This window comes from Giraffa tippelskirchi, chromosome 8 (assembly GCF_054371585.1).
Source record: "Giraffa tippelskirchi isolate mGirTip1 chromosome 8, T2T-mGirTip1v1.2.pri, whole genome shotgun sequence".
NCBI classification, from domain to species: domain Eukaryota; kingdom Metazoa; phylum Chordata; class Mammalia; order Artiodactyla; family Giraffidae; genus Giraffa; species Giraffa tippelskirchi.
In genome coordinates this window covers 155,063,909-155,079,810 of record NC_137282.1, presented here as the reverse complement: position 1 = coordinate 155,079,810, position 15,902 = coordinate 155,063,909, and the positions used below count along the sequence as shown (strand labels likewise).

The following is a 15,902-nucleotide window of genomic DNA, read 5'->3' as shown; positions in this document are numbered from 1 at the left end:
TCGTATAGTTGGAATTGTGTGGTATGGAACAATCTCAGTTGGGCATCTCTCACTTAGTAAGATATGTTTTAAGTTTTTCATGTCTTTTTGTGGCTTGATAGCTCATTTCCTCTTAGCACTGGATAATTCCATTGTCTGGACGGACTACAGTCTATTTAGCAAATTCTCTTTTCCCTATGGCTTCACTCTGCAGTGGAAGTTGTCAGGATACCCTGTACCTTCACCAGCCTCAGTCCTTCCCTGTCATCTCAGCAGAGGCATCTCCAGGGACCCACTGGGGAGGACTAACTCCTCCCAAAGCATTTAGCCCTTGGTAGCAGGACTTTTCTTCAGCCTCTTGGCATTTAAAGGGCAAAGGTTTGCTCCTGGAGACCCTATGCCAAGGACTCGATGCATGAAAACCACTCTTGAACTCCATTTCTGGTATCCCAACTCACTTATTAAACAAAGAAGAAGATCAGAAATATATAGACTCCAAAACAGGTGCACTAACGATATCTTTCAAGCTCAGGGTAAACCATTTTGCTACAAGGATCTCCAGTCACATCTCCAAATACTTAATCTGCATTGCATCAAAATCAGCCCAATTCGACATAAGGAGAAATTAAACCACAGAGAAATGGGCCCTAGAGCCCTGAGTTAAGAGGGAAAAGTCTTGATTTCAAAAAATAAAAATGGGCTCTAGCCCTGACTTGGTCACTACATGGATCATTAGGACTTTTGACCTCACATGTGACAGAGTTCAGACTAGCTGTCCTAACTTAGAAGGTTGTTGTGAAAGTACAATATAGTTATTAAAGCAAACAGGAGGATTAAAACATCACATTAAAGTGTTTAGTTTTATTACTAACAGACCACACAGCAAATTCTCTGCTATTTGTGGGATGAGAATTCATTCACCCCCTATCTGCTAAATCCATCTAAGTGACATACGAGATTTGCCATTTTCAGAAGACATGGAAAATCCATTTCTTGGTCCAAGTTACATAGCACAAAGTTTAGCACTGAATATAGGAACCTGAAGAGAGGCAGCTGACCAAGTAATTCAGTGCCAAGCTTAGGATCAGGCATGCAGTAGGGACTCAATAAGACCCTTTCTGAATCCATTAATTAATGAAAATTATGTAGAGAAAAATCCTCTAAAGATAAAGGCAAGTTTATTCAACAAATACTTAACATCAGTGAACACCTGATGTGTACATGCCTTTGTTGCTTAGCTAATGTATAAGCTGAATCAGAACTCCTTTATCCATGATTCAGTTCTCCATCAGCTTTCTCTGCGTGGAACTTTGGTGAGTGCCACCAACTGCCATTTTAAAGAAGAGAAGGGCTTAAATAGAGAGACACACGGAAAACTGAGAAATGACAACAGACGATACAGCAACCAAAAGGCTGCTGCTGCTAAGTCGCTTCAGTCGTGTCCGACTCTGTGCGACCCCATTGACGGCAGCCCACCAGGCTCCCCCGTCCCTGGGATTCTCCAGGCAAGAATACTGGAGTGGGTTGCCATTTCCTTCTCCAATGCATGAAAGTGGAAAATGAAAGTGAAGTCGCTCAGTCGTGTCTGACTCCCAGGGACTGCAGCACACCAGGGTCCTCCGCCCATGGGACTTTCCAGGCAACAGTACTGGAGTGGGGTGCCATTGCCTTCTCCCAACCAAAATGAGGTGGCAGGAAATCTGGAAACAAACCTATTCGAATGATGAATTCGAAGTAAATACCTCCACACATCGCCATAAACCTTGGAGGCGCCATTGTACTGATTTCCTTGAAGGCATTATAGTGTACAAGTCCATGTTTCTTTCATTATTGCATTAATCAAGGTAACACTGAAACTAACTTAACCCTTTCTTAATAACTCCCCGTGTGTTGTTTTTTAAAAGACAGGAGACACCTGCAGTCTATTTTAATGGTGCCTTATGTTAAACAGAGGATGCGAGAGGGACGGTTAATCATAACACAAAAGAGCTTTATTTTTATTTTCCACTATTTCTTTAAACCTGTTCTTTAGGATAATGATTTCACTGTTCCTGGATGAAGCTTCAGGAAATCCCCACGACTCTCCTGGCTTTCTTAGGTAAGGAGAGAGGCCCCCGTTCCTCGTGCCTTCTGCCTGCGGAGGACACTTGTCAACACTGAGTAATCCCATGGAAGCTCTTCCTTGATTACGGGGCATTGGTTGCCTTATTCTAAAATCCTCCTCGTAAGATCAGTGGGTACTTCACCACAAGCTGGGTGAGGGGCTTCTGGAAGATGGGCCCAGAAGTCGTGCGCTAAGTTTCCAGATGTTTCCTTTCTGCATTTGTATCTCGGTGCCCTGCTGCACACCTGCTTTGCTATCTGATATCTGGGGTACATTTTGCCTCAGTCCAAACTTCCAATTTAACATTTGATTACATTAGAAACTTTCCACATAGAATAATATACACTGGGGCGGGGAGTTAAGTCTTGAACAAGATAGCCATTCAACATGCAGAATTACTCATTTACCAAGGGGTTTGGGTAGCTTTTTTTTTTTCTTTTTTTACTATATTTGGAAACATTTGGATTTTTAATGAAATGTTTCCAATTTAAAGCCAGATGTTTGAGATCATGTAAGTAGCCAAAAGTTGGAAAAGTAAATTACAGGATAGCAAAAGAGCCCTGTTTTTGCTATCATTACTTAGATGTGATCTGACCGCACATGGAATTGTATATCAGAAAATCTCAATCCAAGTCTAGATTTGGACACTGAACTTTTCTCTACCTGGAAGAAGCTCTTAGGACTCTGAACCCAATTTCTCCATAACCAATAAAGAGATACATACACCGTGTTCTGAGAATCCAATAATGTAAGCAGCTACCCCTACTGTCAAAAACCTATATTTTGCTTGGAATATAAACAATAAACATGCAAAGTATGCCAAATAATTTGTGTTGGTTTTAAAATACATCCACAAGTTTCTCTGATACACTTCTGTTCAAAGAGTAGAGTCTAATTCTCCTTCCCTTTAGAGTGAGCTGTACTTAGCAAACTGACTTTTCATCAATAGATCATGGAAGAAGTGACAATGTATGGCCCCCAAGATTAGGATGGAAAAGGAAGTGTGGCTTTTTCCTTTCTCTCTGATCACTCTCTCTGGGAGAAAACAGCTGCCATGTCATAAGGACGTGGAAGCAGTCCATGGAGAGATCAACGTGGTGATGAACTGAGGCCTCCCGCTAACAGTCATGTGAGTCAGTGGGCCCTCCAGCCCCAGTTAAGCCTTCAGATGACAGAAACCCTGGCTGATCGTGTAACCGCAAACCTATAGGAGACTTCAAGCCAGAACCACCCAGCTTATCCACTCCCTCATACCTGAACCACAGAAACTGCGGGTTAACAAAGGTCTATTGTTTTAACCCATTAAGTATAGGAAGAATTTATTGTGCAAAGATAGAGAAATAAAACAAAATTGATCATATCTTCTATTCTATTCTGAGAATCAACAATACTCATGGAATCAGTGATTTTAAAACAAACAAACATGAACTCTCACTTGGAATAGAAAAAAATTGTCATTTTCAGATGTTTATCATTGAAATTCTACTAATAAAACAGTTCTTGAATCTGGTCCCTTTAAATCAGTAGTTCATGGAAGGTACTGTGAATATATATATAAAATATATATATATATTTTATATATATATATATATAAAATTCACATGGTAACTAAAATTATTTTTAAATGGATGGTAATAGCACAGATAGTCATACCCTAAACTGTGCTATGCACACAGCTGACACCAGAAAACCTAACAATGCACCTAAAGCTACTTCTAGCTGTTTCTTGTACTTATTAAAAAATAAGAGCATTGATTTGCTTTTTATCTGTTTAGAAACTTATTTTGTAAAAGCAAGCAGATATATGTTTATTATAAAGATAAACCTTATCTTTTGTGAGAATAAGATCAAAGTTGCACTTAGGATACTATTAATAAATAACTCTTACGCATCACAGACAATCAGGATGCCATGTACCTGTGGGGAGTTTACAGTTACTTGTATTCATCTCATTTAATCTCCTCAACAACTCCAGAAAGCAGGTACTGTTTTTCTCATTTTGCATATGTGATGGTGCAAAAATTATTAATGTGAGACTCTTCTAGGACCACCAAAGATAATCCTCTCTGTTGTTGTTCAGTCACCAAGTTGTGTCCGACTCTTTGTAACCCCATGGGCTAACAGCACGCTAGGCTTCCTTGCCCTTCACTTTCTCCCAGAGTTTGCTCAAACTCATGTCCACTGAGTTGGTGATATCATCCCAATTTCTCCTTTCCTTTCACCTCCTAAAGATGTAGCATCCTTTCCAGAAGGAGACACATGTTGCAGTGCTGGGAATAAGCAAGCTGGGGTGAAAGAAAGTTTTAACAGCTACAGTTAGGAGGATGGAAGAGAGGTCCCTGGAAAGGAAATTAAGGAGAAAGAGACTCTGGAGCAGCTATGAGGTGGGAGGGATATTTTAATCTATTTTATGGACAGTGTATTTGGAGCCCTTTTAACTTTATCTGAGAGATGTGAGAAATTAATAGAATTTGTTTTAATCATTTTTGCTTATTGAACTGTGCTTCAACACATCACTTTAAAACTCTTGGGTTTCAGGTGACACATGGGGGAAAGTTCAGGTGCAGAGAGTATAAATGACCTTCCTACGAATCCAGATCTTTTAATAAAATCGAGTGTTCTCCCCACTTTATCACTTGGCTCCTCCTTCCTTCCTTCATTCATGCAACTAATAGTGACTGCTCACATAATAGACTCCAGGCGCTATCTTAGCCCTTGAGGAAATAATTTGGTTTAAAACTGCATTTTGAAAGTCAACAAAAGGGTTAGAGAATCGAATTCAGTCACCTCTCAGTCCGACTATTTCCATGTTTGGAACAGACAACCTGGGTGGACTCTTTAATTACCCCAATGCAAAGCAAACACCCATCCATTATTCAGCACTAAAGCTGTGAAATGACAGTAATGCCATGTTTTAGAATTAGAACAAAAGCCTTCTCTAATTGTAAATTTTTACCTCTGGTTGAGCCAAAGCTTTTGTTGATTTTTTTCTTTTGTGTGACAGGAATATGCCTTTTCTTTATATAGAGCTGGGGTACCCTGTGCCAATGAATCTTTGTTTCTCTTGAGGAGAGAAGGACGTTCAGGCATGATCCTAACTTTAGGATAAAAGAAAGAGGCTGTGAAGAGGGTTCTTTGTGGTTCAGGATGTACCAGGAGGTGGGTGTCCTGCACACTGCATTATTTAAGACCAGATAAAACACATCTTGGGAAATTCACCCGTGTTAGAATACTGTCTTCCAATGCACCAGCCCCACTGGGTATATTCCCACTGCCTTCAACTATATGATGACAGCTTGGAAGGAGCACTGAGCCGAGCTGAAGAGGAAGACAATGTACATTTCTCTGTCTTCTCTGTCTTCTTATTCAAGTTTCCCACTTTCCACTAGAGGTCTTCCTCTCTCTTAATGCTCTTTCCCCTCTCAGGTTCTAAAATACCACTCTTTTTTGATTCTCCTCCTTCTGTCACAGGACTGTCTCATTCAAATTTCTCTTCTGGCTCTTGTCCTCCAACCAAGTTCAGTGACATCAGGACTTGGTTGCAGCTCTTTCTTTCTTTCTTTCATAGCTATACTCTCTCCCTCTGCAATCTCATCAGTGCTGGGGCTTTAACTACTATCTGTATCTTGATGTCTCCTAAATTTATATCTTTAGCCCTTACCTTTTCCTTCAACTCAAAACGTACATATCCACTGCCTTCCTAACATGGCCACTCGGATACCCAAGAAGTGTCTCAATTTGAAGGTCTAAAACCCCAAACCTATTCCTTCGCCAACATCTTCCTTCTAAGGAACTGATGATGCCTTTGCCTACTCATTAGCTCAACTGAAAAACTGGGAGTCAAATTGTATTCTTCCCTTTTCTCCTGCCTCCATAACTGACCAGCAAGTTGCATCAGTTTCATCTCCCATACTCACCTATTCCCGTCCCTCGGTACTTCCGCCCCCATCTTATGAGGCTATTCCAATAGCGCCCCCACTTGACACACTGCTGAACTACTCCACTAGTCTTTCAGCAGTCAGAGCAATCTTTTAAAGAAAATGTTTCAAATTATGATTTTCTTTTAGTAATATCTCCCTCTGCATTTCCACTAAAAAGCAGACTCCTTTCCAAGTCTACAAGCATCGCCATGGTCTAGTCGCACCTGCCTCTCCAAATTCCTTTCCATTTTATACCACTCTCTCCCTCTCTCATTTCTGCCACAGTATCTTCCATTTAGGGGAAGGGAAGCCTGGCCGTCACACCCATGCCCCCATTCCAGAACAGTGGGAACAACGCTGTCCCAAGAGGAGTGAATAGCTCTGACCTGTTGGGTAGACGACAGCCAGAACTCAGTGAAGATCTTGATAAGAGGGAGACAGAGGCAGTACCACAGCTTCATCTCAACTGAGCACCGTGAACGTGGGAGACCATGAGATGTCCTGGAAGCACTGGAGAGGCCAGGGACATTAGAAGCTGGGGCAAGGCTGCCACCGATGAGACAGGAGGCTGACCCCCCGCCCAATCTACAGTATTAACAGAAAGATGGCCTCACCACTTGGTGGCACGCACCTAAGACATTCAGTTTTTGCACCAATGAATCAGATAGAGCCTCTGCCCTCCAGGACTTTTCAGCCTAGGAGGAGAGACAGACAGATAAACAAATAATCCCAATACAGTGTGATAAGTGCTCTCACAAGAACAGATGCTAGTCAGAACGATGGCACAAAGGTAGCAGCGGGTAATACTCGCTCTAGGGTGGCACTAAGCAGACAGCCATTGGAGGATTATTTTGCTGTGGCTCAAGTTATGGCCCCTTTGGGCTTTTCCAGAGAAAATTTACAAATGATCAGATTTTACAATTCAATAGGAGCGGTGCTATGTTTAGAGAAACGAAGGAGACCATCTTTATCAGAAGATGCTCTTGATTTTAAAATGCCACTGAAAAATAGGAGTTTGCAATTTTTATAGAAGAGATGAAAACCCGTGTAAGTTGAGCTATGGTTTTTGTGAACATTTTTAATGTCAGCCAATTTTATTAACATTATTTCCTTTGGGAGGAAATATGTTTTTCATTACAATTCCTGAAAACCAGGGACCTAGCAAAGGGAGCAGTAGAGGTGACTTAATAACTATAGTACAAACACTGTCATTTCAAGAGTGGCAGGAAGGTGGGCACAGATCAGCAGACAACGATTCCAGAAGCCAAGAGATGCCAGCAAAGCCTTTGCTTTTCCTTCAGCCTCTGTGGTCCAAATGACACATTGGAGTCTCAGGCCAGTTTTCCCCTTTAGGAAAAGTTAAAAAGAAAAGTTTCATCCTGAATATTTATGGCTTTTCCCCTTCTTGGTATCAAAACTGTCTCAGAGAGATAAAACATGATGTCTTTCCTAACACTGTCATACGGCAGTTTCTAGATGCACCTCCATACCTCCCTCTATCCCATTCCAAAGCTGTCATAACAGAGTAGCCTTCGCAATGTACAATATCATTTCAGTACACTAGCCATTTGCTAATAATAAGGAGCACAATTAGATTGGTTTTCTGGAGGCAGCAATCAATATCCTGGTGTATGTGGACCCGATTAGACATTGCTAATTAGAGCTCTCAGACATTAATCAAATACCACGTATGGGACTAATCAGCCAATGTGGGAAGCAAAAAAAAAATCTATAACCTCCCCTTGAATTCTCCCAACCTGTTCACCTTGAAATCAGATCCAGAGACAGAAAGCCTCGCAGAAGGTCTGCTAGAACAAGGCTGGGAGGCTGTGCTGTATCGCCGGTTCCCGAGCCTCCTGGAGAGTAAGGCCGACATGACCTCATCAGGATCCTCCTTAAAGAAGCACAGGATCCATCCTGCAGCCTGGACACACTTCTCATTGACTCCCTGGCAATTGTGGATGTGTGCCAGCTGCAGGCTGGACCCGAAGAGGCGGACCAATACTCCTAGGCCTGAACAATAAACAAAGCTAAATGCTCGCTAACTAATGGATTATTCATGAAATAGCCCAATTGCCCATCATGCTACGTACTTGTACTCATACAATTATTCCTATGTGTTTAAATAATGAATGTTAGGTTTGTGTTTAGTAACACAAATTGCTGATTAATCTGTATTCAAATCAAACAGTGCCTTATATGAACTCTTTGAAATACTGTACTAGATGGCAGCGTGTCTACCTCAATTAGAAATAATTTCTACAATGCTAATTTTAAGGCATGTGATTGAGCCCTTCCATTTGACAAAATTTTATTGGATAAACCAGGCTTGGGTAAAGGTTCTGCTGTGAATGCTGGGCAAATCCAGATGTGATTTAAGATTTGTGGAGTATATTGAAAGCATTTCCAGCAACTATGTCCTTAATTCCTGACTCTCCAATGCTTCCTAATGTTACCATGCAAAAAGCTGTGTATTGCCCAACAAGCTCTTTCAATCTTATCACAATCTCCTTTAAAAAGATATTTTACTAAAAAAACCACAATATATGTGCATGTTATCAATATACTACTGTTTTTTTCAGAAACAGATAGTCAGCTTTAAAGGAACTCAAATCGCAAAAGATTTACTTGAAATTTGAAATTCACAACCTATAAATTGATAAGGTTTTAAGTTCTAAGAAATCTTGTTTTTCCAACCATTCTTAACATTGTTAGTTTTAGACTTAAGTAGTGAGATGGAATGTGAAGTCAAGTGGGCCTTTAGAAAGCATCACTATGAACAAAGCTAGTGGAAATGATGGAATTCCAGTTGAGCTTTTTCAAATCCTAAAAGATGATGTTGTGAAAGTGCTGCACTCAATATGCAAGCAAGTCTGGAAAACTCAGCTGTGGCCACAGGACTGGAAAAAGTCAGTTTTCATTCCAATCCCAAAGAAAGGCAATGCCAAAGAATGCTCAAACTACCACACAATTGCACTCATCTCACACGCTAGTAAAGTAATGCTCAAAATTCTCCAAGCCAGGCTTCAGCAATACGTGAACCGTGAACTTCCAGATGTTCAAGCTGGTTTTAGAAAAGGCAGAGGAACCATTGATCAAATTGCCAACATCCGCTGGATCATTGAAAAAGCAAGAGAGTTTCAAAAAAACATCTACTTCTGCTTTATTGACTATGCCAAAGCCTTTGACTGTGTGGATCACAATAAACTGTGGAAAATTCTGAAGGAGATGGGAATATCAGACCACCTGACCTGCTTCTTGAGAAACCTGTATGCAGGTCAGGAAGCAACAGTTAGGACTGGACATGGAACAACAGACTGGTTCCAAATAGGAAAAGGAGCACATCAAGGCTGTATATTGCCACCCTGCTTATTTAACTTAAATGCAGAGTACATCATGAGAAACACTGGGCTGGAGGAAGTACAAGCTGGAATCAAGATTGCCAGGAGAAATATCAATAACCTCAGATATGCAGATGACACCACCCTTATGGCAGAAAGTAAAGAAGAACGTAAGAGTCTCTTGATGAAAGTAAAAGAGGAGAGTGAAAAAGTAGGCTTAAAGCTCAACATTCAGAAAACTAAGATCATGGCTTCCAGTCCCATCACTTCATGGCAAATAGATGGGGAAACAGTGGAAACAGTGGCTGACTTTATTTTTTGAGGCTCCAAAATCACTGTAGATGGTGATTGCAGCCATGAAATTAAAAGATGCTTGCTCCGTGGAAGGAAAGTTATGACCAACCTAGACGGCCTATTAAAAAGCAGAGACATTACTTTGTCAACAAAGGTCTGTCTAGTCAAGGCTATGGTTTTTCCAGTAGTCATGTATGGATGTGAGAGTTGGACTATAAAGAAAGCTGAGCGCTGAAGAATTGATGCTTTTGGACTGTGGTGTTGTAGAAGACTCTTGAGAGTTCCTTGGACTGCAAGGAGATCCAACTAGGCCCTCCTAAAGGAGATCAGTCCTGGGTGTTCATTGGAAGGACTGATGCTGAAGGTGAAGCTCCAATACTTTGGCCACCTGACACAAAGAGCTGACTCATTTGAAAAGACCGTGATGCTGGGAAAGATTGAAGGCAGGAGGAGAAGGGGAGGACAGAGGATGAGATGGTTAGATGGCATCACCGACTCAATGGACATGGGTTTGGGTAGACTCCGAAAGTTGGTGATGGATAGGGAAGCCTGGCATGCTGCGCTTCATGGGGTCGCAAAGAGTTGGACATGACTGAGCAACTGAACTGAACTGAACTGAGTGAGATGAAAATGGAATTCCTAGAACTTAATTATAGGGCAAACCAAACAGTGCTGGAGGAAGAAACAGTGTAAAATAGTAAAAATAAGCATGGGATCAAATCTTGCTTGAATCCTAATTCACAACACATTAGTTGTGTGACCTGGACAAATATTTAATGTCCCTGAGCTTCCAGAGGATAGTAATATCCAGTGTCATAGTGTTGTTCTGAATGTGATCTGAAGTGATATGTGTGAAGATGAGACGAAGTTTTCATCAAGTTAGACCTCATAAGTGCTTAAGTTCTCTTGGTTGTTGCTTTTCAGTCACCAAGTCATGCCTGACTCTTTGCAACCCCATGGACTGAAGCATGCCAGGTTTCCCTGTCCTTTACTGTCTCCTAAAGTTTCCTCAAACTCATATCCATTGAGTCAGTGATGCCATCCAACCATCTCATCCTCTGTTGCCCGCCTTTCCTCCTGCCCTCAATTTTTCCCAGCATCAGGGTCTTTTCCAATGAGTCAGCTCCTGGCTTCAGGTGGCCAAAGCATTGGAGCTTTAGTTTTAGGATCAGTCCTTCCAGTGAATTTTCAGGGTTGATTTCCTTTAGAATTGACTGGTTTGATCTGGTTCTCTTGGCCTCTCCCCTGGTTCAATGGTTCTATGGACCATAATGTTCTGGAAAGTAGGAACTGTATCTGTACCTTCAGAGCCTGGCACTATAGTGGCACATATTGACTCAACAAATCACTGAGTGATTTGGCTCAAATCATTCTTGAGCCAAAACTCACTGCCAGAAAAACCACTGAATGATTTGGGGGACAATGTGACTGTTTCTTTACCCTCCTCCGCAAAAGCCAATATTGGCCAAAATCTCCAAGGCAATAGTGTGCAGAAATCTGGGGAAACATTCCAGAAAAGGCAAAGCAAATATCTTCCAGCATTGAAAAGTGTGATTATTTAAAAAAAAAAAAAAAAGCAACAACAAAAAAAGTCTCTCTCTTTCACTTCTCTGACCTCTTCCTCTTGTAATTTTTGGAATATTCATGCATGGAAAATGTCAGGCAGGGCATACAATGCAAATATGATGAGTACCCAAAATATTGGTGGTTATGAGCTACAGAATATGAGTCTGGGTGGACTGCTGATGAAAAGACAAAAACGGAGAGTGTGGTGCATAGATACTAGAGAAAGAGCAAAGGTTAAATGAGGGACCTCATTAACATCTGATGTGATTCTTAAGATAAGCACATCAAATGGGAATACCACAATCTGATTTCTTGAGTTTGGATCAGGGATACACCATGGGCTTCCACTGAATTCAAGTACTGAGAGGATAAATAAGACTCTGAGTCCCTACAATATGCCTTTGCCATCAAAGAAAGGCAGTGCAGGATGTCCAAGGTTAAGAATCTGCCTTCCAATGCAGGGGACGTGGGTTGGATCCTTGGTTTGGGAACTAAGATTCCACATGTCTGGAGGGCAGGGCAATTAAGCCACAATGAAGAGCATGAGTGCTGCAACTAAAACCCAACACAGCCAAAAATAATTAATAATAAATATTACCAAGAAAGGCAGTGTCTTCATAAACAGAGTGAGTAGCAAAATGTCACTTACTGAAGGGACTGGTCTTAGAGCAGGGGCATAGAATATAACCAACAACATGTCTTTCTAATTAAAAATCATATTTTCATTTCTTAAAGTAAGCAAATTCATACAATGTACATTTTAAGGAAATGTAATTTCTTAAAAATTATAAATATAAATTATAAATATAACATTTATATTGTCTACATGTGATGATAGCAATTAAAATTTGAAAAACTTTATAGAAGTTAAGAATGTGTTACCTCATCATATGTTGATTATTTAACATATTATTCAGCATTTTCTTATGTCCTACCAAATCTCACTCATTTTTACAGGAAAATTGGGAAAAAAGATGGCCCACCAAAGAAATCTCTCCTGCCAAGTTCCACATTACTGTGGGTCTCGGCTGAACTGCCATTTTTTTTTAACAATGATCCTTAATTTAGTCAATCATAAGTCTTTATTTACAACCAAAGGATCTCTAAATTGAATAGCTGGCATCATCTCTTTCGGTGTGTTTAGGAATTAAATCTCTACCATTTGGAATCCAATTTTTAATTCCAAAAATATTGGGAGTCCCCAGATGAGTGAAGTCCTCACCCAGGGACTGTAGAGGGTGATAGAAATTCAACCGAGTCAACAAGCAGAGCATCTGGCAGCTCAGCTTTTGCTGCAGTGGTTGTTCAGCCTTTATTCAAATGGATATGGGCTCTGCAAGCCACTTTGTGTTCTAGAAGAAAAACAACAGATGCTGACGCACAAGGAGAAAGGGCTGAATTTTTCCTTAAAATTCTGAGCCTCTGAATACATGGTTTCATCCCCAAATCCCTTCTCCAGCGCCACCCCTGCCAGAACTCTATTCATTAGACTCCATCATTCCAAGTCAATTCAAATACACACCCAAATGTCCTGTAATGAGACACAAACACTACACAGCTGCACTGAGTCTCAGGTTCTCATATTATGTTGGCATAACTTTAAATATTAAACGATCCTCCCAGCCTCTGGTTATTGTCACTCACTACCGTAGACACATGTCATGTTATCTGCCCCACACTGTTTCTCCTTTTTCTGACAAGAGCACCCCCCTTTTCCTGGAGGTAATTATCCTTCCGCCACTCCTGGCAGGTAATGGCTTCTCCAGCAGAGCCAGCAGAGACCCTCCCCAGATTTCACAAGTGGACACCGAGAGAAGAAAATCTTGTTCCCTGAGTGCCTCTTCTTGTGGCTTAGAAAGCCTGGAGCGCTCTCTGCAGACTCGCCCAACCCACACCCAACCTTCGGCTCTTTGAAGGTCAACCAAAAACAGTAAGTAGAGAGACATCATAACATCATCTGAATCCTTGCAGCCAGGCATGCCTGAGCCTGGCTTGACCTCTGAACTTGCAAATTATACTGGCTGTCATAAGGTCTTTGGTAACTTAGCATCCTTTCTACAACACGTACATTTTTTCAGTCCACAGGTCCCACTTTTAGGATCCTCAGTGGTTATTCAACACTTCTCCCCACCAGGCTGGGTTGAAAACTTTCTTCCCACACACCTAAATACAGAACATTGGTCTTTTCCTCTTTTGGTTACATATTCAGCCAATTTTATTTCATGATGGAAGTGTTTCTCACCAATTAAGCTGCTATCTTTGGGGAACTGTGCTCCTGGAAAGTTGTTGTGAAACTTTCTTCCCATTAAAGCGTTGGGTTCTTGCTTCACTTCCCTGGTAAAGCTCTCTAATTATACTCTCTAGATTTTTTCCTTCCACTACTTACTCTGCTGTTCTTATTTTCTTTCTTCCTTTGCTGTCTTTTCCTTTCATGTCTTCCTAAAGCAGGGGTTCTTAACAAGGTCCATACAGTAACCATCAATGGGCTTCAGGGATTTATCAAAGTCTCTTGAAATTATATGCAAACTTTACATGAATTTGTACATATACATATGTCATCAATCACTGTGTAACAAAGAACCCCATAATTTAGCAGCTTAATACAACAAGCACTTATTAACTTACAGTTTGGGTGGGTCAGAAATCCAGATGCAGCTCAACTCGGTCCCTCCGTCCCTTGCAATGCGGCAATTAAGGTGTTAGTTTGGGATCTGAAGACCCTGGAAAAGGAAAACATGCTTCTAAGCTCGTTCATGATTATCTACAGGATTGAGTTTCTCCTGAGTTGTAAGCTGTGCATGTGTGCTTACACTGCTCAGACACGTCTGATTCTTTGAGACACTATGAACTGTAGCCCATCAGGCTACTCTGTTCATGGGATTTTCCAGGCAAGAATATAGGAGTGGGTTGCCATTTTCATCTCCCAGGGATCTTCCCAACCCAGGGATCAAACCAGCGTCTCTTGGATTCGCAAGTGGATTCTTTACCACTGAGCCACTTGGGAAGCCCCGTGTTGTAAGCTAGGGACTGACTAATTCCTAACCACATGGGTTTCTCATAAAGTGGCTCACAGCATGGCATCTGGCTTCCCTCAGCACCAGCCAAAGAGAGTAAGAGAGGGTGAGCAGGGCAGATGTCACCGTCTCTTGTGATCTGATCTCACCAGTGACATCCCACATCCTGTACTGTTTCTGTGATTAGAGGCAAGTTGCTAGGTCCAGCTTATCCTCAAGTGAAGGAGGTTACACAATTGTGCCGAAGTTAGGAGACGGGATCACTGGGGGCCATCTTAAAGCTTCCTGCCATAAAATATTGTGGAGAGGAAGATGATTCATATCTTTCATCAATTTTTTATTTCTGAATCAACATTCATATTCTCTGTTTCTGTCCCAACCATCAGTTTCAATCAAAGTCTTCTACATTTTCAAAAAATCACTAGAAATCATCTCTCTGAAACATGCTGGACCTAGCCCCCGTCCCTTCTCTTAAATTTTTATAATGCAAAGATCTTATGTTGTCACCCACCCCCATCTCTCTTTCTCACACACACATGCATGCACACACACACACACTTTATTCCAAGGTCACTCAATGAGTAGTGGATTGTTTTGATCACATAAGAACATAGGACAAGAACTCTATCTTGTAGAACACTGGTCCTTACACTCTAAGACTCCTTTACATCCTTAAAATTATGGTTAAAAATTATTGAGACCTCTAAAGAGCTTTTTTTTATTTTGTATGTGCTTAGTTGCTTAGTCATGTCTAGCTCTTTGCAACCCCATGGACTACAGCCCGCCAGGCTCCTCTGTCCATGGAAATTTTCCTGGCAAGAATACTGGCACAAAAATCACATTTGTAAATACCATGACCAATCTCATCATGAATCTTTAGGTACTGGAAAGCAGTCAACTTGTTTCATGGTAAAGAAAACAAGTTTTCCAGAATTCTAAATTTCTCCAAATTTTATCATGGGCTATATACACACTGTCAGTTATTTTCCTTGAAGTAACAGGCCCACTTCATTCATTTTGGGGGGAATATCTGCCTAATAACAAAGTTTAAACAATCATAGTTTGCCTCATCAGTTGTTCTTTCAAATGAAAATCATGTCCCCTGCAAAAATGGGGCTAGTTCAACTCAAAAGTGCCTTTCCTTGAGACAACCATCATACATAGTACACAGCAGAATGCTTGATTCATACATGCCATTTTGTCACACAGAACAGAACAAAGATGCAGTGTGTTGAGATTTAACCTGTCTTACTGCTTTATCAAGGTCACTGTTGAGTGACATGGACTTTTCTTTCTCCAGCCAGTGTGGGAAAATGTATAACCACCAGCAGTGCAAGCTGGTGTTGCTGCCTGGAATCATCCAAAGATGCCAGCATTTTACTTTCTATTGCTTTTGCATGAACAGTGCAGATGTCAATATATTGAAAAGAGCAAATAATATCTCAGTATTATTATGAAAATAGTTTTTGACATTATGGACACATTCAAAGTGTCGTGGGAACCCCCAGGGATGTATAGACTATACTGAAAACTATTGTAATAGACTGTTTTATATTGTTTTTTTTTTTATCCTAACACTCATTATTACACTGAAGGAGCAGGATTCGATATACTGTGTGCTCACTTCTGCTTATCTAGATCTGACGGGAGAAGGGAGTCCTATAATAAAATTACTCTTTTGATT

General features: G+C 41.0%; 1 long non-coding RNA gene across 1 annotated transcript in view; it reads right to left on the bottom strand.

The window, feature by feature from the left end:
* Positions 1-15,902, bottom strand: part of LOC145516728 (uncharacterized) — a 75,413-nt gene that overhangs the window by 41,936 nt on the left and 17,575 nt on the right. Inside the window, exon 3 of the long non-coding RNA XR_014061705.1 lies at positions 13,830-13,924. This is a non-coding gene — a long non-coding RNA (uncharacterized LOC145516728). The remainder of the gene's footprint in view (positions 1-13,829; positions 13,925-15,902) is intronic.